This window comes from Bombus bifarius, unplaced genomic scaffold, assembly GCF_011952205.1.
Source record: "Bombus bifarius isolate JDL3187 unplaced genomic scaffold, Bbif_JDL3187 scf7180000008297, whole genome shotgun sequence".
In the NCBI taxonomy this organism is placed as follows: domain Eukaryota; kingdom Metazoa; phylum Arthropoda; class Insecta; order Hymenoptera; family Apidae; genus Bombus; species Bombus bifarius.
The window spans coordinates 53,718-71,876 of NW_022884576.1; the positions used below are offsets into that span (position 1 = coordinate 53,718).

The 18,159-nt window shown below is 36.8% G+C and overlaps 1 protein-coding gene across 1 annotated transcript in view; it reads right to left on the minus strand.

Moving 5' to 3' along the window:
- The window catches only part of LOC117212447, a 401,448-nt gene that overhangs the window by 18,545 nt on the left and 364,744 nt on the right, over nucleotides 1-18,159 (minus strand). The gene's annotated exons all lie outside the window — the stretch shown is intronic.

An 18,159-nucleotide genomic window follows, 5' to 3' on the forward strand; every position in this document is an offset into this window, starting at 1 on the left:
TGGTCACTGTTATACACATATTATAAATATATTATACGTGTTATACGAAACTTTTAAAAATTTGATTAACACAGTAAGGCGTAGGACGTAAAACGTGCCAAACGAATACTCGGCGTTTGATTCGGCAGCGGCGACTCCCGACTCGCGACTCGCGACTCCTGCTAACGATTCCTTACTGACAAATGAACTGCTAGTCCACTTTCTTCCTTTGTTATATTTCGACATCCCCACTACGCACCTATTCGTAACCGTCGCCATGTACGCCTTCTACCGAGTATTTGGAGAAGGACCATAGGGATATCGATGGCTCATTAGGCCTGTCGGCAGTTACGCTTTATCGCGACCTTGTTTATGTTTCGTCGATCTCTCATAAACAGTTTTTTAGCAATGCTATGCTATATAACGAAGAAACCGTTGGAAAGAGAATTGTTTTTTGTACCGTGTTCTTTGTGTGTGTTTATAGTGTCGCTACGACACTACGATTGAAACATGACTCATCGTGATCGTATCGAGATTATGTTGATAAAATTTGAATTCGATTCAGAAGTATATATAAAAGATACAGGACATTTATTGTAAACATATACTTAGTAAAAAATAATTGCATAGTATATGACACACAAAATCACGAAATTGACAAATCACCGGTGATCTCGCGTTGCACTTCGAACGTTTCACAAATAAAGTAAAGAATTGAACTTTAGATATAGTAGTAAAATTTATTGTACGAATGCAACAGAGTAACGGTTCAGAGTGTTATAACAAAAAGGTATTAAGCGCTGATTTGGGAGGATTCTTATACTGAGGTTTTAATCCCTCTGGAGAAGTTGCCGTCGGGTGTATATCAGAGGCGGCTATTCCGTTACTATCTGGTTATTGTTTCGATAGCAGTGGCATGTAGGATGTTTTGTGTACCCTATTACTGTTTCTGAGCGTGTAACACACAAGTAGTGGTCTCAAACACAGAATTAATACTGTGACATACTAACATAATGATAATTCATTGATCAAATATTTTAGTGATCTGTACAAACATTTATACTTACTGAATAAATATCTCGTAACTTCTATATATACATTATCTGATTATTTAAAAATTTGTCCAATATAATGATGATAGTCGCGTCTCGCTACAATGCTAATGAAATTTCAGACTAATTCGTATAACACATATAATACCTTCATAAAAAGTTTTTATAATCGCTGAAAACTTTCGTGAGCTACTGTATGAAAAATGGCTCTTGCTCATGATTCACGCGAGTCTTTCATTTAAAATTTTCCATTATACCTGTTGAAACGCCGGAAGAAATTATCCATTATCAGCGACTATAATAACGTCACGAGAGTCCTCAACAGCTAATGCTTCTGTCGGTTTCACAAGGTTGTCGATAAATTAATCAATATCAAAGATCTTCCGTAAAAAATCTCGTGGCGAAACGTTTTCATCGCGTTGAACCTTGCAATATCATGCTATAAATCTACAAGTATCATTGGTTCGTCGGCGTTATCGAAGCCTATCGATCGCCAAGTCGTCCATACGAATTCCCAACGACGCCTGGTGTCGCGAGAACGATCAATCGACTCGGCTCTTCGTCGCGGAAAGCTGCGATATCATGGACTCGCGTAAATCACGCGGTTGAATATATTTTATTCTTTCGCGTAACCAACGGCAGAGATTGTAAAACGTTGGCTGGTGCACGCGAGAGTGCTCGTGCGAGCGCGTGCCTGCTCGTGCCGTCGACAAGAACACATTTGTCATTTCATTAATGGTTGTTCCCCGTCTATAGGTTTTCTGTCAGACACAGCCCGCCGCAGCTTGACATATTTTGGTGGCGGCCGTTTAATCGCTCCTCGACCAAGTTACGTTTCCTGGATAATAGTTCGAAGCTCCGGGCTTTCATGAAATTAGGCGCTTCTTATTAATGGATCTCGCATCACGAGCCTATCTGAGCTTTCTCTATCTCTCTCGCTTTGTTACTTGTTTGGCCTTTCTTCTTGGTCTCGATCGTTCAACGGGGAATGCCGCGTGCAACTCTGCGACAACTTACATTTCCGTATCGAAGCCGAAGTTCTTGTGTTATTAGACTTGAACATTAGAGTGTAATACAGAAAAGGATGGTTTATCGAGAATTTTCTTCTAGTTGAATCCGTTACGTAGTTAATTATTTTTAGCAGTAAAGATGAGTTCGTGTTTTCTTTTCGAACGAGGACGCATTTATGTACCTATTTTCTTTCGTACTATATGGAGATCGATTATCAAGGATTCTCTTAATGTCGCTATTTTACACAAGGGCATTGCCGTTGATCAGTTTACACATATGGAGATACTACCAGTCTCTTCGATGATTAGACCGCGTTTAAGCACATATTGAAAAAGGCAATCTATGGATGACAGATAGTACATATCAATACATATTGTCGTTCCAATGTGATTATTGATTAATTCATGGACTCAATTATCGAGAGAATCACCTTGTGCAACAGCACGAGTCGAAGAAAATTATCGAGACCGAATCATCATTCACGTACCAATTTTAGCCATCTACATTGTATCAGAGTTTTGTTTTTATGAAAAATATGAGACTTTTATTACCTTCCTCCGGTTTATTCGGGATATATAATCAAGGAGCTGCTAGTCCGGAGGTATTTACGAGAAAATGCTATATTCCACGATGCGCATTACGATTCACGGAAATGCTTAATTCATAATAATGGGGATGGACGAGACTCCCGGCGGGAAAGGAATTTCAGCGGCAGATTGAAATGGAACTTAATCTCCGGATATCCGGGAACCGAGAGTTCCGGATAGAGAAGTAGCCAACCAGATCGCGGAGTTTTCGAAGCTACCTCATGATTGTCAATCATTCAAGTTCTTTCGGTTTGCAAAGAGTGTTTAATAGAAAACGTGCTTTCTTGACCATCCGCGTTCTTTGAGGTGAATGCCAAAGTGCGAGAGCCGGCTTAAAACTATTCAGTGTCGCTTAATGGTTATTTAAAGTCATTTCAATGTTAATCAAAGGGCATATCGTATCATTAGGTCGCCCAGAAAGTTCGTTCCGATTTTTAAGGAATTTGATCGAAATAAAAGATCATATTGTAAAGTTTTTCGCCGAAAATCCTGGAAGAATGGAATCAAGACAAAGGTTGTAGAATAAAATGATCTATATAATTCAATAAAAGTATATCGAATGGAAATATAAATCTGAATGGACTTTCCGGACGAGTCAATATAATAAGATTAATCAACAATTGTTTGAGGATCGTTTAAAGAGTACTCAAAGCTATTCAAAATCATTTTAAGATCGTTTGATGCGCATTCAAGTGTGATAAATATTTTTCCATTCAAATTATGTAAAATTATTTCAATTGAATCTGTTAGATGAAGATCCTTTTCAGTCCACTTTTTTATTATCTATATCTCATTGAAGATTTCTTGTCACTTTCATCATACACAGATATTTAAACGTTTATTCGATTATACAATATATATATCAAGTTGTTTGAAGGTGTTTTAAAAATTAGTTCCAGACGAATGAACGAGATCTCACATAGTCATTTTATGTTTGACTTCGGTTTACATTAGATTTCTTTCCATTGAACACGGTATCGTTCTTCATTTCGTTTTCTGTCTGGAATTTTTCATTTCAGTACCTTCACGCATCTAACGTGTCTCTACACCATTTCATCAGAACCAACTTCGATTCCTCTCGCGCGTTCTCAACATACCATCTTCGAGTTTCTCTCTGGAATTCTTTCTACCAACGTTTCATTGGCCGACCACTTTGATCTTTCAATTTTCACCCATCTCCGTCTGTCTTCGGAGTTTGAGATTTATCTGTTCGATTTATATTTGTTCTACCCCACTTTGCCCAACGATCCTCTTCCATTTTAGTTTCTGCATCTCACGCTTCTCTCGTTTTCCTTTGGTGTTCCACGTGCAACCTCCTTCTTTCCCTCGTCTTAGGGTTGAACGCCCCCTTTTCCAGCCCATTGATCCTTTCTCTTCCAGCTCGTTCCTTTTTAAATCTGTCACTTCGATCCTCTACCCCTTTTAACCCTTTCAATTTCATCCGACAGCTTTAATTCAAAGTAATAAAACCAACTGCTGTTTCGCTGTTTTCAACTTGTCTCTAGAGTGTTCTACATAACTGATGCAAGTCATATGGTTTTGTGGTATTGTCATTACACGTTTTACGAGACTCGTAAAATTTACTCGTTTAAAAAGAGCTATACAGATAGATATTTTTATAAAATTAAAGTTAAAATGTTTTCTGAAATAATCAATCTTTTACGTGCATAGTGCTATACTGTTCACTAGGTGATTTCTAATCACGTACTAGTATTAGTAAATACATACTACTCTATTAGTTAATTACTCTAATAAAACGAATTAATGTTTTCAAATAAATTTTACAGGTTGTAAATTATCTGATTTTTCTATTTGATAAAAAATTACAAAATCACAAAAAGATCCATAATGTAAAACTTGTATTTTGTTAATTTACTAAAATCATCAAGATGATCCAAGTTATGCACTCACTATTCGAAGCTATCTAATTGTGTCTAGTGAAATATTATATTTTTCTATCTTTTATCGCTTTAGAGCTATATGTCTAATGTTTACGAAGCTACATTGGTTCAGTCGCGTGGTATACTTTGTATATATATGTCAGGTTAAGGTTGGAATTTTGGGCGTTTGACGAACCTTCACTCGAATTTACCATCGCGGTTATAGCTGATATTTATTGGTACAAATGTGATTATTACAAGAGGCTACAAGTAATAGCGGCGATCGGATGGTCGAGTTGTTGATGACAATGAATTCAGGTTCGATAACGAATCCACGGTCAACGGTAAAACTTATCTGAATGAACTCACTTGCAGTCCAAGTGGAACTGCCCTCATATATTCTTCTCACTGTTTTTAAGGAGAAGTATATAATTATTGCATACCTTGTCAGGTACACGTTCCTCCCGTGACCGTGGCTACCTAACAGAGGTATGGAGTAGTTGTATAGTTCTCCTTAAAAAAATATAGTTGTAGCGGCACACGACTCGAGGACAAATCAAGCCACGTGTGGTTTTGCCTCAGAAGTGTCAATATTATGGGACACACGTTGTATTAATAATCAAACTCCGGGCAGAAACAATATTGCCGCTACGCGGGGCTGCCTAGCAACGGCGATTGGAATTTTGTCGGTATCCCCCGACCAATACACAACAAACGAACGCGATCGTAAGGAGAGGAATGTTTTCGTCAGTCTTTTATTCGTGCGATCTCCTTGGAGAGTTTTTCACATCGTTTTTACGAGCAGTATATACCGAGCGTCCCAGCGAACGTCACTTTGTGTTTCAAAATATATTCTATTGAACAAAGAGTTTTCCCCGTTGACCGTAAGATCATTATCATTAACATTTCGAATCACCACGGTTATTTGTCAAATTCTATAAAAACCATATTTATACCAGTAAATATGATCTCTATTGTACAACAACGATAATCCAAATGAAGATTCGTTACACCCCCCTAAACCGAATGTTAACTCGGGAATGTTACATGTACATATATGTCAGAGATGAAAGGACACCGGAGCCTTCCCTTTGGAATTTTGAGAAAATCCCTTAACACTTTAATCTAGATTCTACCATAGCCGTAATTAAGCAATTGTCGTCATTCAATTCGATTGTAATTGTTCGAGATTCGTGATAATGAGCTTGGGCTCGAGGCAACAATCAGTCGCCGAACGTAACGGCAGTCAAGGGATGAACGTTTTTGCCTAACAGAGGTATGGAGTAATTCTATAGCTCTGCTCAGAAGAAATAGTTCTAGCCGCACGCAACAGTAAACATTCCAACGGTTTCTGTCCCGTGGCTCGCCACACGCAGACCCTATTCTTCGGGTAAGATGATTACTAGATGTCGACGCATCTCCACAGTACATATTCAGCTTGCCTGAGGACCCATATAAATCTTAAGATTTAGTTAACTAAAATCCTTCAAACAGACAAACAATCTTTGTCCCAACTACGCGAAGATAGGGGAAATCTATTTTTCTCACGAACGACGCTTCCCGCTAGCAACTTTCCCTCAAGGGCGGCTAGCATCCTTCTCTAACCACCAACATGAAAATTGACCAATTAACAGCAACGTTAACTTTCCGAACGAAGGCATCTCTCCACGAATCCAATGATCTCGTGTACTTAAACACACCCCATCATAGTTCTCCTCTGCAGCATTATCGCGACGGAAAGTCATCTCTCGTGAAGTCGCATTAGCGAGCTACATAGCGTCTTTACGCTCGGTGGATATTCTATTTTTTAACAAAGAGGTAGTTCAGTAATACTTGTATCGTAGACAAGGAAGTTGGATAAAACTTGGATTTTGGAAGAAAGAGCATTCTATTATCTCGTTGACCGCGGATTCGTCATTGAACCTAGGGTCATTGTCATTAGCTTCTCGAGTGTCTAATTACCACGGTTATTTGTCAAATTCTGTAATAATCATATTTGCACTAGTAAATATCTCCTCTATTGCATAACAATAATGTCTAATCCAAATGAAGGTTCGTTTCAGGCCCCTAACCGTAATCATAATGTGAACCCAACATATATATATATTACCACCTGTCACATTCTTTCCACGGGATTAGGTTAGGGTTAGGTTAGATCCGATGACCAGCCGCCTGGTTGGGGTACCAGGTATTGTACGACAGCACCGGGGACGGGCGCGGCGTGAAATGGCCTCACAGCGCGTCGTAGTTTGTGAGCGGGGTTGATGGTGGGTATCACTCCCCTTCCCGCTCACGCACGGAGGAGTTAAGCGCGAGGGGGCCCGTGATGAATGCTTTCGCCGTTCCAGGAACCCCTAACCTCTCCACGTGCGCTCAGGATGGCTATCATGAGGGTTTTAATCTAGGAATTCGGTACTATCCTGCGTCCTCTCCTCAGAGGAGGGCGCCAATGGAGGTTTTACCCACGTTAAAAAAAGAACAAAAAAAAAAAAAAGAGATGCGATAGTCAATGACAATAAAATGTACGCATTTCGAACAAAGTTATACACACACCGCAGATAATTTAGTAGATAGCCCCACCATTCATACGGTAATCAATAGACTAATAAATCATGAAACAGTAGTAAGTTGCAGCGTAGTAATTAACGCGGATATCATGAAATTATAAATTTCAGAAATTTGGTGAAATTCCTGTTGAAATTGTTTTGATTTTCAATAAACCTCTTCCGGAGGTGAGAATATACCGGTTGCGGTTGCGAGGATCGAAACAAGCATACCGATGAAAATAATAATAGGATTGACGGTGAGGATATTTGCATTCCACCGATTCATCTTTCCGCATAGAGAGTTGCGCTTCGAAGACGCGGAAAACACGAGCCGGGTGGTTCTGTCGATTCGTGGCAATTAGCCACGATGAATGCCTCTCTAATCAATGGACAACGAGGATTCACGGCGCACAATGTATTTGCGGCTCAATTGTTTCGATTCAACTCACTCGGATACGTTTCCTGGCCGTTCCGCGGCTTCGTAGACGCGAGTGCACGTAGCAGAACTTCCTATTGACCACTTCCTGGCCAGCAGCCGGGAATTCCAATTGCTAGCTCTTGTGTTTGCGGTCGGCCATCGCGATCGTCCGGTTAGTTTTTAGAGTTTGCTCGTACATTGCAATCTATGTGTATCCATGATTTGATACTATCTGTATGTATTTGCTAGGAACGATATAGAGAGGCAAATGAAGCGTTAAGCGGTGACATCGACTGATCTAATCGGATCTAGGATCATATGTGATGTGTATGCACGCACTGTTTTCTGTAATTCATTTCCACAATATTATCATCATTATAGAATTAGAGTTTGTAATACGTAACTTGGAAAATATATAATACACGAAAAGAATGTAATTTTATTTTCATATTCATTGCATGAGAAACCTATTCCGTCCTCGTATCTCCAGAAAGATGATACGAAATTCTCATGAACTAAAACGCTGTAATGTAATTACGTATATTTAAACGATAATTTGAAAACAAAAGAGACACATTGCACGCATTTTCTAAAGCTTAAGAAAATGAAAGGAAAATATCTCTTGCATGAATATGAATAAAATTTGTTACGATACCAGAAATAACAAAATGTACAACTAAAATACCTCTTGCTAAAATAATGGATTATAATAACGGTATAATCACGCAGCTTTAATCTAATAAAAATTTCATTTGATTTACTGTTTGTTATAATAAATTGTTAATTTCATACATCAACCTTCATTAGTACTAGTAATTTGTGGCTCATAGCTTATAAAATTTCATTAATAATAATAAAACGGTTCTCTAGCTAAAGAGCTTCTTATGTACCTCAAAACGTCTGAAATTACATGTTTCAATTTTCTAAACACATACACTTTAATTCCTGACTGATAACCTCAGCGTGTCGTTTTCATTAAGCATTACCTCCTGGTGTCTCTATCCCATGTAAGGTCATTTGGTTAACTTCTACGCGATGATACACACGAGTTTCACCTTGTTCTCCCTGCTGTTTTATCCCCCCTCGAGACGTTTCGTCGTCCTTCAAGTATATCCACGTTTTGCTTTATTCGGAAAGTTTCAAACCCCGGTTGCAGTTTCTTTGCCATTCTCCGGGTACGTGCACCACTCACGAGTTTTACTTCACTTTTCCGGCATTACGAGCAGTTTGTTGTTTGTCCGCCGTGCCGTTGCCTCGCAGCTGTCGAGTTTTACTTCGCGCTAGTTTGTCGACTCTTGTTACCGCGGCGAGAACGTTTACTTTTATTTTAGTTCGATCATTCTTTATGTGTGATTTTCTTCGAGCGCAGGATCAAACAATCAGCGATTAATATATTTATATATCGAATATTTACAACGTATAAAAATTTATCAAACTGGTCAATTCGTAATTCTTCATAGGCTTACTACAGAATGAATCTTTGAGCATTTCAAAGATTTCTTACGAAGCATATAGATAAAGTCTTGTCCTTTCATATTAGCGCAAAATGTGTGTATTTTGTTGATCTACGGATTACGGTTTCAATGAAAATTAGAGAAACGTTGTTCAACAATTACCAACAAATTTGAACAATACTTATACATAACATTGAAACGGGGGAAGTACTTCAATAAAATAGTATATCAAAGTAATTGATCGCAGATATGCAGAAATTATTAAAAATAGAGGTTGTTCTATAAAGTGTATGTTAGCTTTTTAAGAACTCTTTCTCTTTTATGTTTCATGTAAACACAGTTCTTCTGCATGTCTGCAGTAAATACTGGCTTCAGTGTTTGCATCCTAAATAATGTTTATATTTGAACAGATATTATATAAATTACAAGTTGCCATTATAAATAAGATGCAAATGTATATGAAACTGTAAAGTCAACTACAAATTGTTAGGTAGTGTTTATAATATAGTAAAATGTAATACAGCAATCTATGAAAAAGTTGCATGTCTTAAACTTGCGTTCTCTACATTATATTTCCTTTGACATCCTTATGGTCTTATAAAAATATCTCTACACATTTAATTTTTCTCAATTTCCTTTGAAACAAAGAAAGAGGGTCTCTCTATCCTGTTTTTCCATCATTTGCCTCTTTCCTTGTTTTTTTTTTTTTTTTTTTTTTTTTGATACAGACAAAAGGAACGCTGGATGTGGGCGGTCTACCATACACGGGCCGGTGATAAACTTGTCAGAACGACGGGCAGCGGGGGGGCAAAACGGAAGGTCATAGGTCAGAAGGGCCGTTTCGCCTCATATGTGGTCACACTTCCTGGAGACGAAACCCTCGCCTCGTTTCGGAATCATGCAGCGGAATTTACTATTGGTCACTTCCTAGTCTCGTAACTCCTCGATCTCGAAACCGTACCGCAAAAAGATGCGATTTCCTCGCTTCCTGCTGTCCCTATCGATTTTATCGAATATCGGAGAATCCTTCTGGTAAAAGTCGAGAAAGATCGCCTCTGGAGACCTCTTTAGAAACTCAAATTTAGATTACTGTATTCATTGAAACAGAATGGAATATTCTTAGATTCCTGACAGGATTTCCTTTTTCTCTTTTCTTTACGTATTTGTCGATTTGCTGATGAAAGTTACGTAGGTGTAATTTTTGTGCACCGATAATTGACGCAATTAGTAAAGTTAGAGGTTAGATATTATATGAAGCTAGAGTTATTGTAAATAGAATATTTGTTACGCCCCGAGGCTTACTATAGGTCGTGTTCCTAACAGTCTCCGTCTTATATGACCGGCGAGATATACACAATGTTGTCAAGCAGCGAGTTCGAAAAAACATCGATTCGCCTTCGGTTTGTTATTTTACCTACACAAACAAGGTGGCATACGTGATCATAGACGCGAACGGTCGCGAGGCCCGAGCGTGGTGGGGGTCGTCTCCAAGAGAAGACAAAGGACAAAATCGAAGGGCAGTGTCATACGAGGAGTCAAACCGAATGCATCGAGAGGTTCAGAGAAATAAACTCAAGGTCGTTTAGTCAAACAAATACGTCGAGAAATATTATAAAGTCGAGTCGAATTATAATAATAAACTAGTTGTATCATGGTAAAATCATTTGTAACGTGTTGATTATAATTTTAAATATTGCTAAAAATAGAAGCTTGTATTAACCCTGTTAATTCAGTGTTACAATCATTTGAACTACCTCTGTTATTATCCTAATCGAAACAGGGGAACGACTGGTTCGCGGCATCGACTATCAGAATCAGAATTTCCTCGCGATCGCGTCTCTCCGCGAACGGTCGTAACAATATTAGAAGTTTATTACAAATAGAAATATTATATAAATTCTACGCCTTGATAATTTAGTTCATACATATACATAAATGAAATTAAGCAATACATATATAATAGTGTGTGTATAAAGATACATATGTTAGTTATGTAACTGAGATATCATATTGCCAGAAGATTATTTCATGCTTCCGTTTCAAATTGGAAAATCAAACACTTCTTTAGAGACAGAGAACGTTTAACATTTCTTTTTTTAGAATTCTGTTAGGAAATGCAATAGCTTTACGTTATGATACAGCGAAGTGTCGTGTAGTTTTAGTTTGTTATTCAGCACATTTCTATGGCTGGCCGGCCTGATTGTTCGATTCCGTGTTAGCAAAGTATCATAAAAATCACACACCAAAAGATATCTGTATCTAAATCGTCTATATCGAGCCTATCGGTTCCCGGTACTTCGTAATGTCGAGCTTGTACTGTCGAGATCGCCCTGTTGCCAAGTCGTCGCATCACCGCCGTCTACCAGAGATCAGCTCCTTTACTCTCGCTCAAGCGACATATTACGCTACGCACACACTGCAAGGAGGTAACTGAGGGTTGTTCGCCTTTAGAAATAAGTTACTTGTTGTTACTCGTCTATTGATCGTCATTTTTCGATCATTACTCATTGTCACTCGTAATCATTCGTCTTTCGTTAGTTAGTCAACATTCATGAAAATGAAATATTGAAAATATATAATTTTAGTCTTCAATATGGAGTAGTCCCTCTAGTTGTCCTTTATTAGTCTGCACACCGCGTGTAAACGCCAACGAACTCTGGACAATCCACTTCCATCAACCACAGGCAATAAACAAACTCCTACATTATAATTTTTAAATACTGTTGAGGAACAAAAGATAAAAATAAAATACTCTAAAATAACAATTGGTAACCAGTCGGTAGACTGGCAGCCTTTTTATAATTAATAATTTTCAAAGTAAACCCTTGAAGCAAAATTGTCACGGTTTTAATTAAGCGAAATGTGAATCACAGAGACTCAAATTATCGGGACCCGGTGGCGTATTTTAATTAGATCCGCGTAATCTTTGCTTTGCCGACTCTTTCATTTGCCCCATGGCGTCAGCTAAGAAAGAGAAATTAGTAGATTAAGTTGTGGCACTACAGACGTGTCTGTTAATAACGGACACCACCCTCTGGACGTGAAATGACAAACTGCCAGTTCCTTTCGTTAGTCGTGTAGAATATACAGAAAGATGAACTGTAATCTAATATTCAATCTTTTTTTAGATCTTCTTTTTCTTCTTCTTTGAAGACCCATTAAGGTCAGCGTTGTACTAATGCATTTTATTTTATTTAAAAATTTTTCAAATCTTCCAATTTTTATATCTTCATACTTTCAAATTATCAAACTTCCAAATATTTAAATATTCAAACTTTCATTCCTTCCACAGATTTCAATAACTTTGAATTTCCATAACCGTATTCCACTTCCAAATTCATTTTTCATCAATAACATTGCTTTTACGCATCTGTTGCATACTATTTTATACTTTGACCTTTAATAGTTAAAAGAATCGATTCGAACTTAAAGCACATCCATATGACACGATGTTTAGGTGATTTCCTCGTGCTCCCGAAAAAAACTGACCCGACAAGTATGAGGAACGGTCTAAACAGTATATTTCACGGTTCACCTTTTCTTATGGTGTACGTGATGTACAAGTTTAATCTTTGAATAAACAATGAATGAAATATGGAAGTTTTATGAAATGTTCAGTAGAAAACGTTGGTGATTGCTTTGGGGCCAGTTATCTGTCTAGAGTTTGGAATATTGAGATTTTGATAAATGATTTTGGAGGATAGTTTTTCAATTATTGAACTGTTTAAATGATGCTTTATATTCTGGGATATCGAACAACAATTAAATTTGGACGTTCTAACGTTTCGATTTCTATGTTGATTCGCTTTATTTCTTTAACGATTAAAGGTTCAATGGAATTGTTAACATTTCTGATGACTCGCGTACAGGTCGTATAATACTAATCTTCCATTTCAGAACGGAATTATTATCTTTCCCTTGTTCATAAGTTCTTAAATTCTACTTTGTGAGGCATAAGGAAAGGATACGCTTCGTAGGATTTTTCGAAAGAAAGATATTTTCCAACTATTAAAATTTTCATCAAAGGAATATTAATACTGTTCATTTTTCGGAAGAACATAAAGGGAATTTCTCTGTAACGTAACATTATGTATTAACAGCACAGTAACACATGCTCTCGGATCCGAAGTGACATTATTATAATATTAAATTGTCGGTTATTTTCGATGAAACGCACAACCGCCGATGATTTTATTTATTAATAAATTCTTTCAAAGGGAAAAATTTGATCCATGAATGTAATGAGTTTGCTTGAATCGCTTTGTCGTGTATTTACAACAATTCGAGAAATTTCAAGTGAATCCCATTGCACAATGCCCGATTAATATTTTACTTTAATCTCATTGTACGTTCTCAGTTTTATTAAAAAATGAAAAATCCTGGAAATTTTAAAGAATTATCTTTTCCCAGCATCTTCATTAAAAAATGCGTTAACTTAAATTCTAAATATTCAAATAAATCATAAATAAGCTGAATAAACGTACGAGGCTCAAGCTTAAAGTTGACAATAACGGATCTGTAGTTAATTGATTATCGAGTAGAGATTAAACGTAGATTAAGTGCACGTGTTGGTTTATTGAGTTGTATTGTAGAAAGGTGAAACATTAGGTTTGGATGGTAGTAAGTATTTTGTTCTTATACGTGATGTTTGTAGACGCAGATATTCCGAACTATCTCGTTAATCGAGTTCAGTTAACTAATGCTTATATTTTGTTTTGATTCATTTGTCGTTCGATTATGAAATTTTTTTAACATCAAAATGAATGGATACATAAAATTAAGATAATTTACAATTTTATATGCATAAATTTATACTAGATACATAAATCAACGTGGATTGAATTTTCCTGATAGAGATCTGTTTTTAAAAAAAATTGTTGAAGATATTAAGAGTTCGGAAAGATTAACGATGGTAAGTTAAATCCTGGTTATATATATGTATGATACGAATGACGAGTAATTCAATGTTTGAGAGAGAAAATGGAAATAATTTCAACGTTCCAAATAAAAACATTTTACTTTTGCAAAGACTGCATATGCCAGAATACATTCAGCCCCTTCGTAATGACAAGCTCTGAAATTGCATTGAGACATGAATAGCTATCGATTGAACGGTGAGATCAGATTAACCGTCAAAAATAAAGAAAAAACAACCTCTGATTCATTAATCTAGTCAGTCTCGAATATCCACCACTATCCTTCAGAATTTAAATAATCCTGTTGCATAGAACGTAGCAACACTTGAATAACTAATGCAATCGTAATGCAAGACTTAATTCGCATATTTATAAATAATTTAATTTACAATCAGAATCCTTTTGAAGGTATAATTCGCGTGTTTCTGTCTGGTTTTCTGTCGGCCGATAATTAATTTTCTTATGTGGTGTGCACTCGACTCGAAGCGAAATGGGTCTAATTCCCTAATTGCAGAAATTAGCTTAGGAGCTTTGAACAATTACGAGGCTACGGCATTTGACATCCGGCAAATTATAGAGGAGACCAAACCATTCTCTATTGTCTCGTTTCGGAACTTACATGTATACAGCTTACAGCCACGCGACGAGCAGTCATTAAGATGATGCACGGTTATTCGTCGGGGATCGCTCGTGGCTTCCTTTTGTTTAATGTTGAAAATGCTCTCTCTCGTTGCTAGACGAGATTCAACTATACACTGGCGAAACGTTGAAAATTAATTAAGATCTGGTGAAATGCGATCAATCGTCAGTAAACATTCTCTTACAAGTACGCATAATTGTGCTTCAATAAACGTATATTCGATGGAAATTGATATAGGAAAATGATACTTCAGAACTGGTAATCGTCGAATTTTTCAAAGCCTTAATGAGACCTTATTATGTTTCCACCAAGTACAGCTTCGTTCGAAAAATAATATAATTTTATGTCAGTGATAGAATTTAGTCGAGTGAATGAATAGTGTTTAGGAATATAGGGATAATGCACGAATGATTATTCTCTGATTTTAAAAAATTGGAAATATGGAAGCAGATAGAGATGGGAAATGGGAAAGAAGAGTAAATGTGTATAGAGAATAAATGCTTGGGGAAGGATATTGATTGAAAATTGAGTATTGAGAATAGGATTGCGAGAAGGAGCGAGATTTTGACAGAACTTTTAATCTGATGTACAATCTAATGATTACTTCATTATTAAATATAATTACTACTGCTTAATCTAACATTACACGAATTCAAACCTGAGTCTGTAATTCTGCATACATATTGACGCATATTAATCGAGTATTATAAACCATTATTATCTATACTGTATAATACTAAAACTGTTAAAGAATAAAATATAAAATTTGTATCAAAAGGATGCGAATAAGAAGTACGTGAAAAAATATATAATGAAAGAAGAAAGAGAAATTTTTGTCCAGATACATATTTCGCAAAAGCTCCTTTAAATTTCCAAATATATATTGTTGTATGAATATCTATAAAATTTCTGTGAAAGATTACGAACTGGTAGATCTGCTATTGAAACAACTTTTTGTGCTGCACCCGACACACCTTTACTATCCAAAATATACCGTTAAATATATAATATTTGTGTGAAAAATTATAAATAAATCCCGATGCGTTAAAACAACTCTATATTTAGAATTGAAAACAATTCTTTGTGTCATATATGGGCCGCGTATCGTTTTTAAAATGCGTCTGAAAATAGTGCATTTATAAAATTACTTTTAGGATTGAAATATCTTTATGGAATCTAACAATACTTTGTGCACGACATGATACAAAACTATTCCTCGCCAACTTAGCCAATGTTCTTTATTAAAATTCATTTCCCACTCGTTTCAAATATTTCACGAGCATTTTTTTCAACAGATCGTACACAGAGAGAGGTTCATCGAGTTATCTATCGTGCCAGTAGATCGTCCATCTTCTCGGCGAGCACCTTATTATGCCCGTCCGAGTAGAGCAGTGTTCTTATGGACGAGGACCGGGTCAGGAAGCATTAGAAGCAAGCCAGCATAGTCACGAACAGTCAATGATCCCGAACAACCGTAGTCGGGATAAGGCTTGCAAATGGAGGAAAAAGTGGGTAGCACGATAACGCTGCTTCCCTTTTCCTCTTCTCTCAGACCATCTCTCCTAGCTTTTTTCTTGTTCTGCCTCTCTCTTCCTCCCTCTCTCTCCCTCCTCTCGCTCTCACTCTCTCTCTCTCTCTCTCTCGCGAGCGTTCTTTTCAGTTTCTGAATGCCGGCGTGGTTGTGTCACATTAGGGAACGTTTCCATTTTCATGCAATCCACGTCGTCGACAGTGCCGTTAACGACCGACCGCGCATCAACCTTACATCCACGTATACAATCATCCTAGCTGCTGGTTAATCTGCGTTAGCAAACCGACAGTGTACGTAGTCTGAGACACGATTCAACTTCTGAAGCATTTTGGATTTCAGGAGAAAAGATGAACGGGGTTTTTAGGAAAACTTGGTCTGATTATATCGCAGAAAGGATCCGTTGTATGCTTCAAGGGATCAAGTGCTTAGAATCCTTGTGGTTCGTGAAGTGAAGATTCTGCTGCAATAGATTGTGGTTCGTGAAGTGAAGATTCTGTTGCAATAGATTGTGGTTCGTGAAGTGAAGGTTCTGTTGCAATAGATTATGGCTCGTGAAATGAGGAATGGATAATTCTTTGTTTGCTTTTGTTGGATTGCTTTTTTTAAATTCATTGATATTTATGGCTACGTTTAAGAGCAATAAGGATTTGTTTGATTATTTTTAGGAAGAAAAGATTTGTTCTTACGGTTGGTGAAACCGAGGATTCAGGAGGAATTTTGTGACACATAAGATTGAGATTTTATGGTGGTAAATTGTGATTTTCAGAAACAAAAAGGGACTCTTTAAATTGGAATTTTTTGTATTTTGTTAGGCACTAATCTACTAAGATTTGTTTGATTATTTTTAGGAAGAAAGGATTTGTTGTTACAGTTGGTGAGACCGAGGATTCAGGAGGAATTTTGTGACACATAGGATTGTGATTTTATGGTGGTAAATTTTGATTTTCAGGAACAAAAAGGGACTCTTTAAATTGGACTTTTTGGATTTTGTTAGGCATTAATCTACTAAGATTTGTTTGATTATTTTTAGGAAGAAAAGATTTGTTGTTACAGTTGGTGAAACCGAGGATTCAGGAGGAATTTTGTGACACATAACATTGAGATTTTATGGTGGTAAATTGTGATTTTCAGAAACAAAAAGGGACTCTTCAAATTGGAATTTTTTGTATTTTGTTAGGCACTAATCGTTAAATTTACAAGTATAAAAGTTAGAATTAGATTTAAGCTGGGTTTGTGGTATTTGGTTGATTGATTAGGGTTAAAAGAGAATTTTCCTAGGGGGTTTAATATTGATTTTCCTATTCTGCATTTTACGCGATAAATGCCTTTGATAGATTTTATCACATAGAACACAAAATATAAAGTAAAATAAAGTTACTTAATCCAAATTCTTATAGATCACCAATAATCGAAGAGTACTAATTGAGAGTTAAGTATCATGAACAATAGAGCAGCTACCGGTAGCGATCGTTCTTCATTAAAAGCAAAAAGAATCCTCTCAGCAAAAGGAAATCATTACTTCGAATTTTTTATTGCTCTAGGAATAGCTCTCGGAAGACAATTCACGGAATGACGAGTACGAAAAATGTTTAAGTAATTTGATGGTAGACCATTTTAACAAGCAAATTAATCTTTGATTTAGTTAAATAAAAGAAGAAGTTATAAGTAAGTCCAAATATTATGATTTGCATTTAATAAGAAATAAAAACTATATAAATTCATGAACTAGCCTAATATTGCAAAATGTGGTATCTTCTTTATAAAACTACAGGAATTTGGAATAAAAAGCGTAGTTCATATAACAAGAAGAGGGTCACACAGGTCCTCTTTCGAAAGAGCATAAACATCTGTTGTGTTCGCGATTGCGTACAATCGAACGGGGACAGGCGGCTACTTCTTCTTCGTCTCCTAAAAGCGGAAGGATTTCTGACGAAAAAGAGCTCTTTCGCGGCGGCTTTCAGCTCCTTTCATCCTGAAAACGTGAGTCCCGTTTATAATGTTGAAGAGAGCATCGCATTTAAGTTTACGTGACTTCTCACGATGTGGAAAGAACATATTGTCACTTTTCCTTTTTCACGTTTTTTACCACCGTTCGTCTTCTTTTGAAGCGTCTACGGGATTCTTCACGGTACTACATTGTACGTC